This window comes from Cherax quadricarinatus, chromosome 88 (genome assembly GCF_038502225.1).
Source record: "Cherax quadricarinatus isolate ZL_2023a chromosome 88, ASM3850222v1, whole genome shotgun sequence".
Taxonomy (NCBI): Eukaryota; Metazoa; Arthropoda; class Malacostraca; order Decapoda; family Parastacidae; genus Cherax; species Cherax quadricarinatus.
In genome coordinates this window covers 13,777,487-13,800,386 of record NC_091379.1, presented here as the reverse complement: position 1 = coordinate 13,800,386, position 22,900 = coordinate 13,777,487, and the positions used below count along the sequence as shown (strand labels likewise).

The 22,900-nt window shown below is 46.8% G+C and overlaps 1 protein-coding gene across 2 annotated transcripts in view; it reads right to left on the bottom strand.

Annotated features, from left to right (window-relative positions):
- The window catches only part of LOC128698480 (facilitated trehalose transporter Tret1-2 homolog), a 78,144-nt gene extending 55,264 nt beyond the window's left edge, over positions 1 to 22,880 (bottom strand). For both annotated transcript variants that reach the window (XM_053790695.2, XM_053790696.2), the window contains exon 1: positions 22,700 to 22,880. The gene's annotated coding sequence lies outside the window, so the exon portion shown is untranslated. The remainder of the gene's footprint in view (positions 1 to 22,699) is intronic.
- Positions 22,881 to 22,900: the final 20 nt, after the last annotated feature.

Here is a 22,900-nt window from a genome sequence, read left to right as displayed (position 1 = left end):
TACGTAGTCACAGTGTAAGAGTTACAATGTCTTACACTCTGCTGATACACGTACGTAGTCACAGTGTAAGAGTTACAATGTCTTACACTCTGCTGATACACGTACGTAGTCACAGTGTAAGAGTTACAATGTCTTACACTCTGCTGATACACGTACGTAGTCACAGTGTAAGAGTTACAATGTCTTACACTCTGCTGATACACGTACGTAGTCACAGTGTAAGAGTTACAATGTCTTACACTCTGCTGATACACGTACGTAGTCACAGTGTAAGAGTTACAATGTCTTACACTCTGCTGATACACGTACGTAGTCACAGTGTAAGAGTTACAATGTCTTACACTCTGCTGATACACGTACGTAGTCACAGTGTAAGAGTTACAATGTCTTACACTCTGCTGATACACGTACGTAGTCACAGTGTAAGAGTTACAATGTCTTACACTCTGCTGATACACGTACGTAGTCACAGTGTAAGAGTTACAATGTCTTACACTCTGCTGATACACGTACGTAGTCACAGTGTAAGAGTTACAATGTCTTACACTCTGCTGATACACGTACGTAGTCACAGTGTAAGAGTTACAATGTCTTACACTCTGCTGATACACGTACTTACACACAGTGTAAGAGTTACAATGTCTTACACTCTGCTGATACACGTACGTAGTCACAGTGTAAGAGTTACAATGTCTTACACTCTGCTGATACACGTACGTAGTCACAGTGTAAGAGTTACAATGTCTTACACTCTGCTGATACACGTACGTAGTCACAGTGTAAGAGTTACAATGTCTTACACTCTGCTGATACACGTACGTAGTCACAGTGTAAGAGTTACAATGTCTTACACTCTGCTGATACACGTACGTAGTCACAGTGTAAGAGTTACAATGTCTTACACTCTGCTGATACACGTACGTAGTCACAGTGTAAGAGTTACAATGTCTTACACTCTGCTGATACACGTACGTAGTCACAGTGTAAGAGTTACAATGTCTTACACTCTGCTGATACACGTACGTAGTCACAGTGTAAGAGTTACAATGTCTTACACTCTGCTGATACACGTACGTAGTCACAGTGTAAGAGTTACAATGTCTTACACTCTGCTGATACACGTACGTAGTCACAGTGTAAGAGTTACAATGTCTTACACTCTGCTGATACACGTACGTAGTCACAGTGTAAGAGTTACAATGTCTTACACTCTGCTGATACACGTACGTAGTCACAGTGTAAGAGTTACAATGTCTTACACTCTGCTGATACACGTACGTAGTCACAGTGTAAGAGTTACAATGTCTTACACTCTGCTGATACACGTACGTAGTCACAGTGTAAGAGTTACAATGTCTTACACTCTGCTGATACACGTACGTAGTCACAGTGTAAGAGTTACAATGTCTTACACTCTGCTGATACACGTACGTAGTCACAGTGTAAGAGTTACAATGTCTTACACTCTGCTGATACACGTACGTAGTCACAGTGTAAGAGTTACAATGTCTTACACTCTGCTGATACACGTACGTAGTCACAGTGTAAGAGTTACAATGTCTTACACTCTGCTGATACACGTACGTAGTCACAGTGTAAGAGTTACAATGTCTTACACTCTGCTGATACACGTACGTAGTCACAGTGTAAGAGTTACAATGTCTTACACTCTGCTGATACACGTACGTAGTCACAGTGTAAGAGTTACAATGTCTTACACTCTGCTGATACACGTACGTAGTCACAGTGTAAGAGTTACAATGTCTTACACTCTGCTGATACACGTACGTAGTCACAGTGTAAGAGTTACAATGTCTTACACTCTGCTGATACACGTACGTAGTCACAGTGTAAGAGTTACAATGTCTTACACTCTGCTGATACACGTACGTAGTCACAGTGTAAGAGTTACAATGTCTTACACTCTGCTGATACACGTACGTAGTCACAGTGTAAGAGTTACAATGTCTTACACTCTGCTGATACACGTACGTAGTCACAGTGTAAGAGTTACAATGTCTTACACTCTGCTGATACACGTACGTAGTCACAGTGTAAGAGTTACAATGTCTTACACTCTGCTGATACACGTACGTAGTCACAGTGTAAGAGTTACAATGTCTTACACTCTGCTGATACACGTACGTACAGTGTAAGAGTTACAATGTCTTACACTATGCTGATACACGTACGTAGTCACAGTGTAAGAGTTACAATGTCTTACACTCTGCTGATACACGTACGTAGTCACAGTGTAAGAGTTACAATGTCTTACACTCTGCTGATACACGTACGTAGTCACAGTGTAAGAGTTACAATGTCTTACACTCTGCTGATACACGTACGTAGTCACAGTGTAAGAGTTACAATGTCTTACACTCTGCTGATACACGTACGTAGTCACAGTGTAAGAGTTACAATGTCTTACACTCTGCTGATACACGTACGTAGTCACAGTGTAAGAGTTACAATGTCTTACACTCTGCTGATACACGTACGTAGTCACAGTGTAAGAGTTACAATGTCTTACACTCTGCTGATACACGTACGTAGTCACAGTGTAAGAGTTACAATGTCTTACACTCTGCTGATACACGTACGTAGTCACAGTGTAAGAGTTACAATGTCTTACACTCTGCTGATACACGTACGTAGTCACAGTGTAAGAGTTACAATGTCTTACACTCTGCTGATACACGTACGTAGTCACAGTGTAAGAGTTACAATGTCTTACACTCTGCTGATACACGTACGTAGTCACAGTGTAAGAGTTACAATGTCTTACACTCTGCTGATACACGTACGTAGTCACAGTGTAAGAGTTACAATGTCTTACACTCTGCTGATACACGTACGTAGTCACAGTGTAAGAGTTACAATGTCTTACACTCTGCTGATACACGTACGTAGTCACAGTGTAAGAGTTACAATGTCTTACACTCTGCTGATACACGTACGTAGTCACAGTGTAAGAGTTACAATGTCTTACACTCTGCTGATACACGTACGTAGTCACAGTGTAAGAGTTACAATGTCTTACACTCTGCTGATACACGTACGTAGTCACAGTGTAAGAGTTACAATGTCTTACACTCTGCTGATACACGTACGTAGTCACAGTGTAAGAGTTACAATGTCTTACACTCTGCTGATACACGTACGTAGTCACAGTGTAAGAGTTACAATGTCTTACACTCTGCTGATACACGTACGTAGTCACAGTGTAAGAGTTACAATGTCTTACACTCTGCTGATACACGTACGTAGTCACAGTGTAAGAGTTACAATGTCTTACACTCTGCTGATACACGTACGTAGTCACAGTGTAAGAGTTACAATGTCTTACACTCTGCTGATACACGTACGTAGTCACAGTGTAAGAGTTACAATGTCTTACACTCTGCTGATACACGTACGTAGTCACAGTGTAAGAGTTACAATGTCTTACACTCTGCTGATACACGTACGTAGTCACAGTGTAAGAGTTACAATGTCTTACACTCTGCTGATACACGTACGTAGTCACAGTGTAAGAGTTACAATGTCTTACACTCTGCTGATACACGTACGTAGTCACAGTGTAAGAGTTACAATGTCTTACACTCTGCTGATACACGTACGTAGTCACAGTGTAAGAGTTACAATGTCTTACACTCTGCTGATACACGTACGTAGTCACAGTGTAAGAGTTACAATGTCTTACACTCTGCTGATACACGTACGTAGTCACAGTGTAAGAGTTACAATGTCTTACACTCTGCTGATACACGTACGTAGTCACAGTGTAAGAGTTACAATGTCTTACAGAAAGTATCTAGGACATTCATTAAGGAAATGTATAATCATCCATTTACGTTCAATACAGAGAAGATAAAACAGAGTGTGTGTAAAGTTGTCAAGTGTTGCATGGGGTAGAGAGCAGTGTTAGGTGTTGCATGGGGTGGAGAATAGTGATAGGTGTTGCATGGGGTGGAGAGTAGTGTTAGGTGTTGCATGGGGTGGAGAGTAGTGACAGGTGTTGCATGGGGTGGAGAGTAGTGTTAGGTGTTGCATGGGGTGGAGAGTAGTGACAGGTGTTGCATGGGGTGAAGAGTAGTGTTAGGTGTTGCATGGGGTGAAGAGTAGTGTTAGGTGTTGCATGGGGTGAAGAGTAGTGTTAGGTGTTGCATGGGGTGAAGAGTAGTGTTAGGTGTTGCATGGGGTGAAGAGTAGTGTTAGGTGTTGCATGGGGTGGAGAGTAGTGTTAGGTGTTGCATGGGGTGGAGAGTAGTGTTAGGTGTTGCATGGGGTGAAGAGTAGTGTTAGGTGTTGCATGGGGTGGAGAGTAGTGTTAGGTGTTGCATGGGGTGGAGAGTAGTGTTAGGTGTTGCATGGGGTGGAGAGTAGTGTTAGGTGTTGCATGGGGTGGAGAGTAGTGTTAGGTGTTGCATGGGGTGAAGAGTAGTGTTAGGTGTTGCATGGGGTGAAGAGTAGTGTTAGGTGTTGCATGGGGTGGAGAGTAGTGTTAGGTGTTGCATGGGGTGGAGAGTAGTGTTAGGTGTTGCATGGGGTGAAGAGTAGTGTTAGGTGTTGCATGGGGTGGAGAGTAGTGTTAGGTGTTGCATGGGGTGGAGAGTAGTGTTAGGTGTTGCATGGGGTGGAGAGTAGTGTTAGGTGTTGCATGGGGTGGAGAGTAGTGTTAGGTGTTGCATGGGGTGGAGAGTAGTGTTAGGTGTTGCATGGGGTGGAGAGTAGTGTTAGGTGTTGCATGGGGTGAAGAGTAGTGTTAGGTGTTGCATGGGGTGAAGAGTAGTGTTAGGTGTTGCATGGGGTGGAGAGTAGTGTTAGGTGTTGCATGGGGTGGAGAGTAGTGTTAGGTGTTGCATGGGGTGAAGAGTAGTGTTAGGTGTTGCATGGGGTGAAGAGTAGTGTTAGGTGTTGCATGGGGTGGAGAGTAGTGTTAGGTGTTGCATGGGGTGGAGAGTAGTGTTAGGTGTTGCATGGGGTGGAGAGTAGTGTTAGGTGTTGCATGGGGTGAAGAGTAGTGTTAGGTGTTGCATGGGGTGAAGAGTAGTGTTAGGTGTTGCATGGGGTGGAGAGTAGTGTTAGGTGTTGCATGGGGTGGAGAGTAGTGTTAGGTGTTGCATGGGGTGAAGAGTAGTGTTAGGTGTTGCATGGGGTGAAGAGTAGTGTTAGGTGTTGCATGGGGTGGAGAGTAGTGTTAGGTGTTGCATGGGGTGAAGAGTAGTGTTAGGTGTTGCATGGGGTGAAGAGTAGTGTTAGGTGTTGCATGGGGTGGAGAGTAGTGTTAGGTGTTGCATGGGGTGGAGAGTACTGTTAGGTGTTGCATGGGGTGGAGAATAGTGATAGGTGTTGCATGGGGTGGAGAGTAGTGATAGGTGTTGCATGGGGTGAAGAGTAGTGTTATGTGTTGCATGGGGGTGGAGAGTAGTGATAGGTGTTGCATGGGGTGAAGAGTAGTGTTAGGTGTTGCATGGGGTGAAGAGTTGTGTTAGGTGTTGCATGGGGTGGAGAGTAGTGTTAGGTGTTGCATGGGGTGAAGAGTAGTGTTAGGTGTTGCATGGGGTGGAGAATAGTGATAGGTGTTGCATGGGGTGGAGAGTAGTGTTAGGTGTTGCATGGGGTGGAGAGTAGTGTTAGGTGTTGCATGGGGTGGAGAGTAGTGTTAGGTGTTGCATGGGGTAGAGAGCAGTGTTAGGTGTTGCATGGGGTGGAGAATAGTGATGGGTGTTGCATGGGGTGAAGAGTAGTGTTAGGTGTTGCATGGGGTGGAGAATAGTGATAGGTGTTGCATGGGGTGGAGAGTAGTGTTAGGTGTTGCATGGGGTGGAGAGTAGTGTTAGGTGTTGCATGGGGTGGAGAGTAGTGTTAGGTGTTCCATGGGGTGGAGAGTAGTGTTACGTGTTGCATGGGGTGGAGAGTAGTGTTAGGTGTTGCATGGGGTGGAGAGTAGTGTTACGTGTTGCATGGGGTGGAGGGTAGTGCTATGTGTTGCATGGGTGTGGAGAGTAGTGCTAGGTGTTGCATTTGGTGGAGAGTAGTGTTAGGTGTTGCATGGGGTGGAGAGCAGTGTTACGTGTTGCATGGGGTGGAGGGTAGTACTAGGTGTTGCATTTGGTGGAGAGTAGTGTTAGGTGTTGCATGGGGGCGGAGAGTAGTGTTACGTGTTGCATGGGGTGGAGAGTAGTGCTAGGTGTTGCATGGGGTGGAGGGTAGTGCTAGGTGTAGCATGGGGTGGAGGGCAGTTCTAGGTGTTGCATGGGTTTGGAGAGTAGTGCTAGGTGTTGCATTTGGTGGAGAGTAGTGTTAGGTGTTGCATAGGATGGAGGGTAGTGCTAGGTGTTGCATGGGGTGAAGAGTAGTGTTAGGTGTTGCATGGGGTGAAGAGTAGTGTTAGGTGTTGCATGCCGTGGAGAGTAGTGTTAGGTGTTGCATGGGGTGGAGAGTACTGTTAGGTGTTGCATGGGGTGGAGAATAGTGATAGGTGTTGCATGGGGTGGAGAGTAGTGATAGGTGTTGCATGGGGTGAAGAGTAGTGTTAGGTGTTGCATGGGGTGGAGAGTAGTGATAGGTGTTGCATGGGGTGAAGAGTAGTGTTAGGTGTTGCATGGGGTGAAGAGTAGTGTTAGGTGTTGCATGGGGTGGAGAGTAGTGTTAGGTGTTGCATGGGGTGAAGAGTAGTGTTAGGTGTTGCATGGGGTGGAGAATAGTGATAGGTGTTGCATGGGGTGGAGAGTAGTGTTAGGTGTTTCATGGGGTGGAGAGTAGTGTTAGGTGTTGCATGGGGTGGAGAGTAGTGTTAGGTGTTGCATGGGGTAGAGAGCAGTGTTAGGTGTTGCATGGGGTGGAGAATAGTGATAGGTGTTGCATGGGGTGAAGAGTAGTGTTAGGTGTTGCATGGGGTGGAGAATAGTGATAGGTGTTGCATGGGGTGGAGAGTAGTGTTAGGTGTTGCATGGGGTGGAGAGTAGTGTTAGGTGTTGCATGGGGTGGAGAGTAGTGTTAGGTGTTCCATGGGGTGGAGAGTAGTGTTACGTGTTGCATGGGGTGGAGAGTAGTGTTAGGTGTTGCATGGGGTGGAGAGTAGTGTTACGTGTTGCATGGGGTGGAGGGTAGTGCTATGTGTTGCATGGGTGTGGAGAGTAGTGCTAGGTGTTGCATTTGGTGGAGAGTAGTGTTAGGTGTTGCATGGGGTGGAGAGCAGTGTTACGTGTTGCATGGGGTGGAGAGTAGTGCTAGGTGTTGCATGGGGTGGAGGGTAGTGCTAGGTGTTGCATGGGGTGGAGGGTAGTACTAGGTGTTGCATTTGGTGGAGAGTAGTGTTAGGTGTTGCATGGGGGGCGGAGAGTAGTGTTACGTGTTGCATGGGGTGGAGAGTAGTGCTAGGTGTTGCATGGGGTGGAGGGTAGTGCTAGGTGTAGCATGGGGTGGAGGGCAGTTCTAGGTGTTGCATGGGTTTGGAGAGTAGTGCTAGGTGTTGCATTTGGTGGAGAGTAGTGTTAGGTGTTGCATAGGATGGAGGGTAGTGCTAGGTGTTGCATGGGGTGAAGGGCAGTGCTAGGTGTTGCATGGGGTGGAAGGCAGTGCTAGGTGTTGCATGGGCTGGAGGGCAGTGCTAGGTGTTGCATGGGGTGGAGGGCAGTGCTAGGTGTTGCATGGGGTGGAGGGCAGTGCTAGGTGTTGCATGGGGTGGAGGGTAGTGCCAGGTGTTGCATGGGGTGGTGGGTCTTCCTAGAGTCTACCTTGAGGGTATTCCGTGGATCAACGCCCCCGCGGCCCGGTCCACGACCAGGCCTCCCTGTGGATCAGGACCTGATGAACTAGGTTGTTACTGCTGGCCGCACGTAGTCCAACGTACGAACCACAGCCCGGCTGATCCAGCACTGACTTTAGGTATCTCTCCAGCTCCCTCTTGAAGACAAGAAGTCTATTGGTAATTTCCATTATGCCTGGTGAAGGCTGCTGAGCAGTCTTGGGCCCCAGACACTTATTGTGTTTTCTTTTAGTGTACTGATGGCGCCCCTACTTTTCATTGGGGGTATGTTGCATCGCCTGCCAAGTCTTTTGCTTTCGTTGGGAGTGATTTGCGTGTGCAGATTAGGGACGAGTCCCTAAAGGCTTGTGGATCCCACTGCTTACCAGAGTTGTAAGTATTCAGTATAGCTCTAGAAAACTGTCATAGATCTCTGGTCTCTTAAGAAAATGTGACAGGAAGTGACTTGGTTTTTAGTCCCAAGTCAATTAGTGAGGATTTACAACAAACACTTTGTAGCTTGTATGCAAACCAATGCTATCTATGTTAAGAACCCACCTGACAGTCATAGCCCAAGGTCTCATTACCTAAGATACCACATGTCGGTAAGTACCATGCTAACAGTACAATGACACAGTCACTACACTACACATAGTAATAAAATGAAGATTTTGAGTAGAATAGAGTCTGTATATGTGGATTTCACGACTGGGTAGCGTTAGTGGTCCAAGTTTCAGGCATGAAATTCAGTCCAGAACATGCCGTCCCATTCTGGCTCCTGATATAATGGGTACTCACCACTGCTACTATATAATATTATTATTATTATATAGTGTCAATATCAGATAGTTGCAACAGCAAATTTCTGGTGGTGGTGATGGCCTAGCACTTCACATTTGGTCACAGAGTACACATAAATATTCAGAGTCTTGAATGACTTAAATGTGGGGGGAGGCAAAGGTCGGGGAAACCCGAGAAATACCTGTGCGAGTCACACAACTTCCTGGTTTAGCCAGTGAGAGATGATCGGGGTGACATATTAGAGTCGCGTGTAGTAATGACTAATTCACTGCCTCGGGCCACGAAGTGTTTGCCCTCTCACTGCTGAAGTGTGACTAAAGATGCTGGACCAGCCTAAGGCCGGCGTTGTTGCCAAAAAAAGATGGTGGGGGGGCAGTGGTGGCCAGGGCAGATATTGTGTAGGACACGTGGGCAGAACTAAGCTAATTCTAACTCTAACTTAGTGTTAAAATAAGTATAAATGGTAATAGTAGTGTATGAAGTATCCTAAGGAGTTACGAGGCTAAAAGTTCTAGAAATTAAATGTACAGCAGAGTGTGAGAGGGAGAGGCCCAGCCTGCCTGTTTTGCCTGTCGTAGACCTAAGCGTGGAGAGAGGACGAGGCCGGGAGCACAGCGCTTTCGTGCGGCATCACGTGACGTCACGCAAGCTAGTCACTGAGCCTAGCAAGGGGTCAACTATGTCAAACATATGGATGGTACTATGATACTCAGATAACATATACACATAAAGGGGATCCACAACCATGCTGACAACCCATCCTGTGAGTGGTAGTTACCCATTACCCATCCTGTGAGTGGTAGTCACCCCATACCCATCCTGTGAGTGGTAGTCACCCCATACCCATCCTGTGAGTGATAGTCACCCCATACCCATCCTGTGAGTGGTAGTCACACCATACCCATCCTGTGAGTGGTAGTCACACCATATCCATCCTGTGAGTGGTAGTCACACCATACCCATCCTGTGAGTGGTAGTCACACCATACCCATCCTGTAAGTGGTAGTCGCCCCATTCCCATCCTGTGAGTGGTAGTCACACCATACCCATCCTGTGGGTGGTAGTCACACCATACCCACCCTGTGAGTGGTAGTCACACCATACCCATCCTGTGAGTGGTAGTCACACCATACCCACCCTGTGAGTGGTAGTCACACCATACCCATCCTGTGAGTGGTAGTCACACCATACCCATCCTGTAAGTGGTAGTCGCCCCATACCCAGCCTGTGAGTGGTAGTCACACCATACCCATCCTGTGAGTGGTAGTCACACCATACCCACCCTGTGAGTGGTAGTCACACCATACCCATCCTGTGAGTGGTAGTCACACCATACCCATCCTGTGAGTGGTAGTCACCCCATACCCATCCTGTGAGTGGTAGTCACACCATACCCATCCTGTGAGTGGTAGTCACACCATATCCATCCTGTGAGTGGTAGTCACACCATACCCATCCTGTGAGTGGTAGTCACACAATACCCATCCTGTGAGTGGTAGTCACACCATACCCACCCTGTGAGTGGTAGTCACACCATACCCATCCTGTGAGTGGTAGTCACACCATACCCATCCTGTGAGTGGTAGTCACCCCATACCCATCCTGTGAGTGGTAGTCACACCATACCCATCCTGTGAGTGGTAGTCACACCATACCCATCCTGTGAGTGGTAGTCACCCCATACCCATCCTGTGAGTGCTAGTCACACCATACCCATCCTGTGAGTGGTAGTCACACCATACCCATCCTGTGAGTGGTAGTCACACCATACCCATCCTGTGAGTGGTAGTCACACCATACCCATCCTGTGAGTGGTAGTCACAACACATCCATCCTGTGAGTGGTAGTCACACAATACCCATCCTGTGAGTGGTAGTCACACCATACCCATCCTGTGAGTGGTAGTCACACCATTCCCATCCTGTGGGCGGTAGTCACATCATACCCATCCTGTGGGCAGTAGTCACCCCATACCCATCCTGTGAGTGGTAGTCACACCATACCCACCCTGTGAGTGGTAGTCACACCATACCCACCCTGTGAGTGGTAGTCACACCATACCCATCTTGTGAGTGGTAGTCACACCATACCCATCCTGTGAGTGGTAGTCACACCATACCCATCCTGTGAGTGGTAGTCACACCACATCCATCCTGTGAGTGGTAGTCACACAATACCCATCCTTTGAGTGGTAGTCACACCATACCCATCCTGTGAGTGGTACTCCCACCATACCCATCCTGTGGGCGGTAGGCACATCATACTCATCCTATGGGCAGTAGTCACCCCATACCCATCCTGTGGGTGGTAGTCACACTATACACATCTTGTGGGTGGTAGTCACACCATACCCATCCTGTGGGTGGTAGTCACCCTATACCCATCCTGTGGGTGGTAGTCATACCATACCCATCGTGTGGATGGTAGTCACACCATACCCATCATGTGGGTGGTAGTCACCCCATACCCATCCTGTGGGTGGTAGTCACCCCATACCCATCCTGTGAGTGGTAGTCACCCCATACCCATCCTGTGGGCGGTAGTCACACCATACCCATCCTGTAGGTGGTAGTCACCCCATACCCATCCTGTGGGTGATAGTCACCCCATACCCATCCTGTGGGTGGTAGTCACCCCATACCCATCCTGTGGGTGGTATTCACACCATAACCATCCTGTGAGTGGTAGTCACCCCATACCCATCCTGTGGGCGGTAGTCACACCATAACCATCCTGTGAGTGGTAGTCACCCCATACCCATCCTGTGGGCGGTAGTCACACCATACCCATCCTGTGAGTGGTAGTCACACCATACCCATCCTGTGGGTGGTAGTCACACCATAACCATCCTGTGAGTGGTAGTCACCCCATACCCATCCTGTGGGTGGTAGTCACACCATAACCATCCTGTGAGTGGTAGTCACCCCATACCCATCCTGTGGGTGGTAGTCACACCATAACCATCCTGTGATTGGTAGTCACCCCATACCCATCCTGTGAGTGGTAGTCACACCATACCCATCCTGTGGGTGGTAGTCACCCCATACCCATCCTGTGGGTGGTAGTCACACCATAACCATCCTGTGAGTGGTAGTCACCCCATACCCATCCTGTGAGTGGTAGTCACACCATACCCATCCTGTGGGTGGTAGTCACACCATACCCATCCTGTGGGCGGTAGTCAAAAGATTTCCAAGGTACATAATGGGTCCAGGGACTGGACCCCAAAGTTATTATAGCTGAACTAGTTACAAAGGTAATGAACTCCAGGTAGATCTGGTCACAATTATCACAAGTTACAAAGGTAATGAACATTTTCGTCTATATGTGATTACAATCATTAACAAAATATAAAGCTATGAGCCATTCACACGTGCACAACCGGTCAAAACTGTAATGACTTACTGGTGAAAATATTGACTGTTGGGTCTCACAAACACACACTCACACACACTCACACACACACACACACAAATTCACACCCACCTTCACTCACACATTCACACCCACCTTCACGCACACATTCACACACAGTAACGAGTAACGAGCGTACAAACATATACAAGCACCAGGCTCCGAGAATCTTAGTGCTTTTAGGTCGTGCTTTAGCAGCTAGAAGCAACCAGTGTTAGTGACAACGTCAGTGAACAACCCTACAAGTGATAACCAAAGTATTAGCAAAAAAAAATAAAGTAAAGGCGAGAGAAAGCCTGAAATTATACAACAAAATTTCAAAGTGCCAGTTCGTTGAGGCCTAGTTGGCACTTGTTGCCACACTGTTACAAATATACAAAGTACAAAGCGAGTGACTAAAGAGAAAAGATCAAATAGAATTAAGAGAGGGTGGCTAACGAGAAACTGTGATGTAGCGTGAACAAGCTAGCCAGAAAGGGGATATATATATATATATATATATATATATATATATATATATATATATATATATATATATATATATATATATATATATATATGTATATATACATACATATACATAAATATATATAAGCAGAGGAGGTGGCAGCAGTAGGCCTGAGGAAGTAGCGCTGCCATAACAGGTTGGGTGTTATCACAAATAAGAAGTGTACTTACCAAAAGTGAAGTGTAAATTATAAAAGTAGCAGTATAAAAGTGATAAGTGTGGTAAATGAGGACTCAAAAGGGCAACAAGAAAAGAATAGTTGAAGAAGTCAGAGGCGGAAGGGCGAGGTGCACGAGTCATCGTACAGCGAGCATCGTACAGCGAGCATCGTTCATCAGGCATCAGGATGGATGTCCCCTCTGAGTTGTAACGTACAAATCACCTGTTTGTGGTTGGCGGGAAATTTTGAGTGGTAGAGCCGGCCCTGCGATCACTGGTAGCTGGCTATCACAAACCCTGCTCCAGAGCGATTATCATACACACAACACCTAGCAGTAGTAGGAAGATAAAATTTGTAGGAGCAAGGAATAGGCAGGAGGATTAAGTCGTGGCTAATGGGACTACAGCCCTGACAACAGTTTCGAGAGATAATGTTTTAGGACACAAAGACAGTACAATCTGAGAAGCAAGTATTGGGTACACATGTAGTAAAAGGTAGTACATAACTGGGTGAAAGAAAGACTCATTAACACACGCTAGTATTATAATTATTAGAATTACTCTCAGTGTTAATGGTATCTTATTAGTATTACGGATACACAGAGGTGAAATGTATTTCTGGGACATATAAACAACTGATGTGCTCACACACACATGTGCGCACACACATACACACTCGGGGCCAGGAGCTGAGTCTCGACCCCTGAAACCACAACTAGGTGAGTACACACACCCACTCATTCACTCAGCTGATTCTTGGAATTTGACCGCATCCCCTCACCCCCCACACACCTTTCCCTCCCCCACAGACCTTTCCCCTCTCCTGCTCTTGCCTTCACTCCCTCCTCCCTCCTATCTTTCTCCCCCTCCCTCGCGTTTCTCTCTCTCATAGCCTTTTTCCCTCCCCTTCCCCCTACTCTCTCTTTCTTTCTTTCTTTCTCTCTCTCTCTCTCTCTCTCTCTCTCTCTCTCTCTCTCTCTCTCTCTCTCCCTCACTCCCATAGCCCTATCCCTCACCCTCCTCTCTCTCTATAGGCTTCTCTCTCCATCTCCCTTTTTCTATATTTCTACCCCTCCCTCGCATTTCTCTCTCTCATAGCCTTTTCCCTCACCCTCCTTTCTCCCTCTCTCTCTCTCTCTCTCCCTCTCTTTCTCCCTCTCTCTACCCTTTCTCTCCCCCTCACATTTCTCTCTCTCTCTCCCCCTTGGTCTTATCCCTCACCCCCATACTCTCTCCTCTCTCTCCCTCTTTCTACCCTTTCTCTCTCCTCTCTCTCCCTCTTTCTACCCTTTCTCTCTCCCCCTCTCACCCTCTCCCTCCTCTAGCCTTCTGTCTGTGGTAATAAAAAAAAAAAATGGGTGGCCCTAGAGGACGGAAAACCAGAGATCTCGTAGACGAACCAGGGAGGAAAGACTGGGAGTTAGAGCTCCAAAAAAGGAAGAGTGGGGAAGGAAGATAGAGCTTGGTAAGAAAATGGAGGAGCGGATAGCTGAAGAGTGCAGGAAGTGGGAAGTACAGGTCTTAGCAGCAGAAGCTAGGATACAGTGCTTAGAAGAGAAACTGCAAAGCCTGAAACAGATTAGAGAGAAATGACAATTCAGATGTGACATCAGGAAATTCAATGTCAGGCGCAGACAAGGGGACGGTAAGCAACAACGGAGACATGCCGTATGCGAAGGCCTTATCAGACCCACGTGGGGCCAGGGAAAAGACGAGGAGCACACTAAGATCAAATGACAGGTCCGAAGACAATGAAGGTATGCTATATGCAGAGATTCTAACAGCCAACTGCAGTAGCAAGGGACAGCTGGTCATGAAAGACAGTTCAATGAGAATAGAAGTTTCAGATATGACAGGGACTGAAGGCAAGAACATGTCAATGGAAGGAAATAAAATGCCTCAGAGGAAGCAGATGGAGACTCAGTGGGAGGAGGAAAGGGTTAGGTCAGTTTTTGTGTATGGGCTCCAAGAAGCCAAGGGGGACAACTTTGAAGAAATAAAACAGGAGGAGAAAATAATGATTGAAGGCATCATGAAAACAATAGGTGAGGGCGATATGACCCAGGTGACAAACTTTCAGAGAATTGGGTGGTTTGCGAGTGGAAGGATACGGCCTGTCAAAGTAATTTTCAAGGAAGAATAAGTTCGAACCAGGATTCTGCAAGAGAAAGCAAGACTGAGGGACAAACAGGGGTACCAGAGAGTATACCTCGACCGTGACAGAACACAAGAAGAAAGGACTACACTGAAAGAGAGGGTACAGAGACGCAAGGAGGAACGAGAGGCAATGACGAAAATGAGCAGGACCCAGACACAGGAGGAAGGGCAAACACCCCACAGAATCTCCCACCAAAAGACTCCAACCGCGGCATTCCCAACGCAACTGAGCAACCTATACTACAACCCACTCACTGTTCCCTCTGCCACCAACCCCCATATCACAAACCTCACCCCAACAGCTGTCCCTTATGGGCATTCTGACCCCACCCCCATCATCACAAACCCCACCTACACCACAGCCCCATATAGGCCCCACCAAGGCTCTTGCTCCCCCAACCCCAATATTCTTGCATGACCACAATGATAGAAAAGAAACTGAAAGTTTGGTACACAAACACGGATTGAATAACGAATAAACATGAGGAGTGGAACGAAAGAATCAGTGAAAAATCCCCAGACATCATAGCAGTCACAGAAACAAAACTCGCTGAGACAATAACAGACACAATCTTCCCAATGGGATATCAGATCCTGAGGAAAGATAGAAGGAGTAGAGGGGGAGGAGGGGTTGCACTGCTCATAAAACACCGATGGGGATTTGAGGAAATGGAAGGCATGGACATGGTTGGAGAAAGAGACTACATTGTAGGTACAATTCAGTCCGGAGAACATAAAGTAGTCATTGGAGTGATGTATAACCCACCACAGAACTGCAGGAGGCCAAGAGAGGAGTACGAAGAAAACAACAGGGTGATGGTGGACACACTGGCTGAGGTGGCAAGAAGAGCTCACTCGAGCAGAGCAAAGCTACTGGTAATGGGCGATTTCAACCACAGGGAGATCGACTGGAAAAACGTGGAGCCACATGGGGGTCCCGAAACATGGAGAGCCAAGATGATGGCTGTGGTACTTGAAAACCTCATGCATCAACATGTCAGGGACACAACCAGAGAGAGAGGGGAGGATGAGCCAGCAAGACTGGATCTTGTGTTCACCCTGAGCAGTTCAGACATTGAGGACATCACTTACGAGAGGCCCCTTGGAGCTAGCGATCACGTGGTTCTGAGTTTTGATTATATAGTAGAGTTATAAGTGGAGAAGGTAACAGGAACTGAAGGGGACAGGCCAAACTATAAAAGGGGGGACTACACAGGTATGAGAAACTTCCTGCAGGAGGTGCAGTGGGACAGAGAAATGGTAGGAAAATCAGTAAACGAGATGATGGAATATGTGGCAACAAAGTGCAAGGAGGCAGAGGAAAGGTTTGTTCCCAAGGGAAACAGAAATAATAGGAAGACCAAAACGAGTCCTTGGTTTACCCGAAGGTGTAGGGAGGCAAAAACTAAGTGCAACAGAGAATGGAAAAGGTACACGAGGCATAGGACCCAGGAACACAAGGAGATTAGTAGAAGAGCCAGAAACGAGTATGCACAGATAAGGAGGGAGGCCCAGCGACAGTATGAAAACGACATAGCATCGAAAGTCAAATCTGACCCGATACTGCTGTATAGCCACATTAGGAGGAAGACAACAGTCAAGGACCAGGTGACAAGGCTGAGGAAAGAAGGTGGAGAACTCACAAGAAACGATCAAGAGGTATGTGAGGAGCTCAACACGAGATTTAAGGAAGTATTTACAGTAGAGACAGGAAGGACTCTGGGGGAACAGACCAGATGGGGACACCAGCAAGGAATACACCAACAAGTGTTGGACGACATACATACAGATAAGGAGGAGGTGAAGAAACTGCTAAGGGACATCGATACCTCAAAGGCAATGGGACCGGACAACATCTCCCCGTGGGTCCTTAGAAAGGGAGCAGATATGTTGTGCGTGCCACTTACCACAATCTTCAACACATCCATGGAAACTGGGCAACTACCTGAGGTATGGAAGACGGCAAATGTAGTTCCCATTTTTAAAAAAGGAGACAGAAATGAGGCACTAAACTATAGACCTGTGTCATTGACGTGTATAGTATGCAAAGTTATGGAGAAGATTATCAGGAGGAGAGTGGTGGAGCACCTGGAACGGAACAAGAGTATAAATGCCAACCAGCACGGATTCATGGAAGGCAAATCCTGTGTCACAAACCTTCTGGAGTTTTATGATAAAATAACAGAAGTAAGACATGAGAGAGAGGGGTGGGTTGATTGCATCTTCATGGACTGCAAGAAGGCCTTTGACACAGTTCCTCACAAGAGATTAGTGCAGAAGCTAGAGCATCAGGCGCATATAACAGGAAGGGCACTGCAATGGATCAGAGAATACCTGACAGGGAGGCAACAACGAGTCATGGTACGTAATGATGTATCACAGTGGACACCTGTGACGAGCGGGGTCCCACAGGAGTCGGTCCTAGGACCAGTGCTATTTTTGGTATATGTGAACGACATGATGGAAGGGTTAGACTCAGAAGTGTCCCTGTTTGCAGATGATGTGAAGTTAATGAGGAGAATTAAATCTGATGTTCCAGGGAGGGGACACAGAAACAAGAGGCCACAATTGGAAGTTGAAGACACAAATGAGTCAGAGAGATATTAGGAAGTATTTCTTCAGTCATAGAGTTGTAAGGCAGTGGAATAGCCTAGAAAATGACGTAGTGGAGGCAGGAACCATACACAGTTTTAAGACGAGGTTTGATAAAGATCATGGAGCGGGGAGAGAGAGGGCCCAGTAGCAACCGGTGAAGAGGCGGGGCCAGGAGCTAAGACTCGACCCCTGCAACCACAAATAGGTGAGTACAAATAGGTGAGTACACACATTCACTCACACACACACACACACACACACACACACACACACACACACACCTGTGACGAGCGGGGTCCCACAGGGGTCAGTTCTAGGACCAGTGCTATTCTTGATATATGTGAATGACATGACGGAAAGGATAGACTCTGTAGTGTCCCTATTTGCAGATGATATGAAGTTGATGAGAAGAATTAAATCGGATGAGGATGAGGCAGGACTGCAAAGAGACCTGGACAGGCTGGACACTTGGTCCAGAAACTGGCTTCTCGAATTCAACCCCGCCAAATGCAAAGTCATGAAGATTGGGGAAGGGCAAAGAAGACCGCAGACAGAGTATAGGCTAGGTGGACAAAGACTACAAACCTCACTCAGAGAGAAAGATCTTGGGGTGACCATAACACCGAGCACATCACCAGAGGCACACATCAACCAGATAACTGCTGCAGCATATGGGCGCCTGGCAAACCTGAGAATAGCGTTCCGATACCTTAATAAGGAATCATTCAAGACACTGTACACTATGTATGTTAGGCCCATACTGGAGTATGCAGCACCAGTCTGGAACCCACACCTGGTCAAGCACATCAAGAAGTTTAAGAAAGCACAAAGGTTTGCAACAAGGCTAGTTCCAGAGCTCAGGGGAATGTCGTACGACGAAACGTTGAGGGAAATCGGACTGACGACACTGGAGGACAGAAGGGTCAGGGGAGACATGATAACGGCATACAAGATACTGCGGGGAATAGACAAGGTGGACAAAGACAGGATGTTCCAGAGAGGGGACACAGAAACAAGGGGCCACAATTGGAAGCTGAAGGCTCAGACGAGTCACAGGGATGTTAGGAAATATTTCTTCAGTCATAGAGTCGTCAGGAAGAGGAATTGCCTAGCAAGTGACGTAGTGGAGGCAGGAACCATACATAGTTTTAAGACGAGGTATGACGAAGCTCAGGAAGCAGAGAGGATCTAGTAGCGATCAGTGAAGAGGCGGGGCCAGGAGCTGAGTCTCGACCCCTGCAACCACAATTAGGTGAGTACACACAACAACCTCACATAGGCCCCTGCCAGGGCTCCCGCTCCCCCAGTCCCAGTATTCTCCCAGGACTACAGTTTTAACAAAGTTGAAGATTTAGTACAGGAACGCAAATGGAATAACGAATAAATATGATGAGTGGCATGAAAGAATCAATGAGAAGTCCCCAGACATCATAGCAGTCACAGAAACGAAACTCACCGAGACAATAACAGACGCAATCTTCCCACCAGGATATCAGATCCTGAGGAAAGATAGAAGTAGCAGAGAGGGAGGAGGGGTTGCACTGCTTATAAAAAAAAACCAATGGAGATTTGAGGAAATGGAAGGCGTGGACGAGATTGGAGAAAGGGATTACATAGTTGATACAGTTCAGTCTGGGGAACATAAGGTAGTCTTAGCAGTAATATATAACCCACCACAGAACTGCAGGAGGCCAAGAGTGTAATATGAAGTGAGAAACAGAGTGATGGTGAACACTCTGGCTGAGGTGGCAAGAAAAGCTCGCTCGAGCAGAGCAAAGTTACTAGCTATGGGCGATTTCAACCACAGGGAGATCGATTGGGAAAACCTAGAGTGGACAGAGACAGGATGTTCCAGAGATGGGACACAGAAACAAGGGATCACAATTGGAAGTTAAAGACTCAGATGAGTCAAAGGGATGTTAAGAAGTATTTCTTCAGCTACAGAGATGTCAGGAAGTGGAATAGTCTGGAAAGTGAGGTAGTGGAGGCTAAAAACATACATAACTTCAAGACGAGGTATGATAAAGCTCATGGAGCAGGGCAAGGACCTAGTAGCGATCAGTGAAGAGGCGGGGCCAGGAGCTGAGTCTCGACCCCTGCAACCATATATAGGTGAGTACTGATAGCGGAAAGGGGGTAAGGACACAGTGTATCACACTGATAGCGGGGAGCAGATAAGGACACAATATAACACACACATAAGCAAATTCTTCTTCACTTCCACTAAACCGTAAATATAAATTGATCCCAGGTAAGCTGAGCAGAGTTAAGCTGCATTACATTAACCGTTTCAGTCAAAATAGTTCGGTAAAAAAGAAAAAATGAAAATCTACACTTAATTCACGTAGATATTTATAAATCACTACAGTGTCTATACTTGCACATACACATATCCGTAAATATCCAAATACATAAATAAACGACTACACAAAAATGTAATTAAACCCATACATATATATGTACACCGTCAACATTGTACATGGTCCCAAAGATGAGGGGGTACTTGTACCTCCTCCCATGGGGGACGCGTCAGCACTGTCACCATGCCTGTTATAAATGGCTGTAATTCCTTTTAGAAACATCGTACAAGGATAATAATTATACCAGAGTGTTGCCAGAAAGTTCAGCTATTTTTTGGTAACAATAACTCAATTTTCATATTTTTTCGAGGTTTTTTTTTCTCTCCGCCCTCCGACCTATGCACCCCCTTCCCCTTAAGTCTCGAGACACTCCCCAGATAGGGAGCCGGGGCCGGGAGAATACCGGCGAATAAAAAAAAAAATTGTACACCCGTGTATGGCAACCATTACTATTGGTACCACGTTCACATATTTTAAAAAAAAGTTTAAGAGTACATATTCCATATCCATAACTGAGCTTGACAATATATCCAACACGTCAGCCATATACAGGATGAATTGACGGGCTGCTGTCAGTGTACGACGCTGTCACACACTGACAGCAGGAGGTGAGGTCACACTAATATAATGATGTATATGAGAAAGTTAAAGACATTACCATAATTTTTAAAGGGATGGACCGGTAAGCCAATAGAAGGCCTCGGTCAGATGACCAAAATCTCCAGCGTCAGTAAACACTTGTCCTGTTTTCTGACGCGCTATATAATACACTGAAAGCTGGGACAGAAGGCAACAATATTACATTGTATCACACACTGATACCAGTGTAAAACTACAGACTAGCATACACTGACAGCAGGATGGGAAGGGAACACTGTATAACACTGAGAACACTGAGGGAAGAGCGCACTGATAGCAGTGAGGGAACGGTACACTGTACCACACAACAACAGCAGGGAGGGAACGGTACACTGTACCATACAACCACAGCAGTGAGGGAGCGGTACACTGTACCATACAACCACAGCAGTGAGGGAGCGGTACACTGTACCATACAACCACAGCAGTGAGGGAACGGTACACTGTACCACACAACGACAGCAGGGAGGGAACGTTACACTGTACCACACAACGACAGCACGGAGGGAACGGTACACTGTACCACACAACGACAACAGGGAGGGAACGGTACACTGTACCACACAACGACAGCAGGGAATGAACGGTGCACTGTACCACACAACGACAGCAGGGAGGTAACGGTACACAGTACCATACAACAACAGCAGGGAGGTAACGGTACACTGTACCATACAACCACAACAGGGACGTAACGGTACACTGTACCATACAACCACAGCAGGGAGGTAACGGTACACTGTACCATACAACCACAGCAGGGAGGTAACGGTACACTGTACCATACAACCACAGCAGTGAGGGAACTGTACACTGTACCATACAACCACAGCAGGGACGTAACGGTACACTGTACCATATAACCACAGGAGTGAGGGAACTGTACACTGTACCATACAACCACAACAGTGAGGGAACGGTACACTGTACCATACAACCACAGCAGTGAGGGAACTGTACACTGTACCATACAACCACAGTATTGAGGGAACGGTACACTGTACCATATAACGACAGCAGGGAGGGAACGGTACACTGTACCATACAACCACAGCAGTGAGGGAACGGTACACTGTACCATACAACCACAGCAGTGAGGGAACGGTACACTGTACCATACAACGACAGCAGGAAGGGAAAGGTACACTGTACCATACAAACACAGCAGGGAGGTAACGGTACACTGTACCATACAAACACAGCAGGGAGGGAACGGTACACTGTATCATACAACCACAGCAGTGAGAGAACGGTACACTGTACCATACAACCACAGCAGGGAGGTAGCGGTACACTATACCATACAACCACAGCAGGGAGGGAACGGTACACTATACCATACAACCACAGCAGGGAGGGAACGGTACACTATACCATACAACCACAGCAGGGAGGGAACTGTACACTGTACCATACAACCACAGCAGGGAGGGAACGGTATACTGTACCATACAACCACAGCAGGGAGGGAACTGTACACTGTACCATACAACCACAGCAGGGAGGGAACGGTATACTGTACCATACAACCACAGCAGGGAGGGAACGGTACACTGTACCATACAACCACAGCAGGGAGGGAACGGTACACTATACCATACAACCACAGCAGGGAGGGAACTGTACACTGTACCATACAACCACAGCAGGGAGGGAACTGTACACTGTACCATACAACCACAGCAGGGAGGGAACTGTACACTGTACCATACAACCACAGCAGGGAGGGAACGGTAAACTGTACCATACAACCACAGCAGGGAGGGACCTGTACACTGTACCATACAACCACAGCAGGGAGGGAACGGTACACTGTACCATACAACCACAGCAGGGAGGGAACGGTACACTGTACCATACAACCACAGCAGGGAGGGAACGGTACACTGTACCATACAACCACAGCAAGAACAGTAGTGTCCGCGTAGTTCAAGTGGCAGCAACTTTGTCTTAAGTACAATAAAGCCTCAGGTTCAGTCCCGGCACAAGTGGAAACGCTGCACATGTTCCCTTGCAGTCAGTAGGTACCTGAGTGTTGGCTGACTGATGTGGGTCGCATCCTGGGAGAGGGAATGATGATCCCAAATGGAAATAAGTACGACAGTGTCTTTCTTGGCTTATCCTAACATTCTAACACTCTGGGTTAATAATCCAGAGTAAAATCTTCTATTCCCAACATATCAAGTGAAAAGAGGAGAGGTTAAAAAATATACCAAGAGAAGAGAGGAGAGGTCAGAATATACCAAGAGAAGAGAGGAGAGGTCAGGACATACCAAGAGAAAAGAGGTCAGAATATACCATATAATTCTTTACCTTGCTATGAGTAACTAACTGTTAGCCACTTGTTCTTCTTACACAGTTTGTTCTAGTTACTGTTGTTATTCCATTCTTAATGATCACTGGGGAGACACTGGTGTTTATCACATAACACTGTGGACACTCCTGGGCACCACCACCACCACTCACTCGTCTCCAGTCACAACCGAGACTGAGAGAGCCCCACCTTGGTCCCAG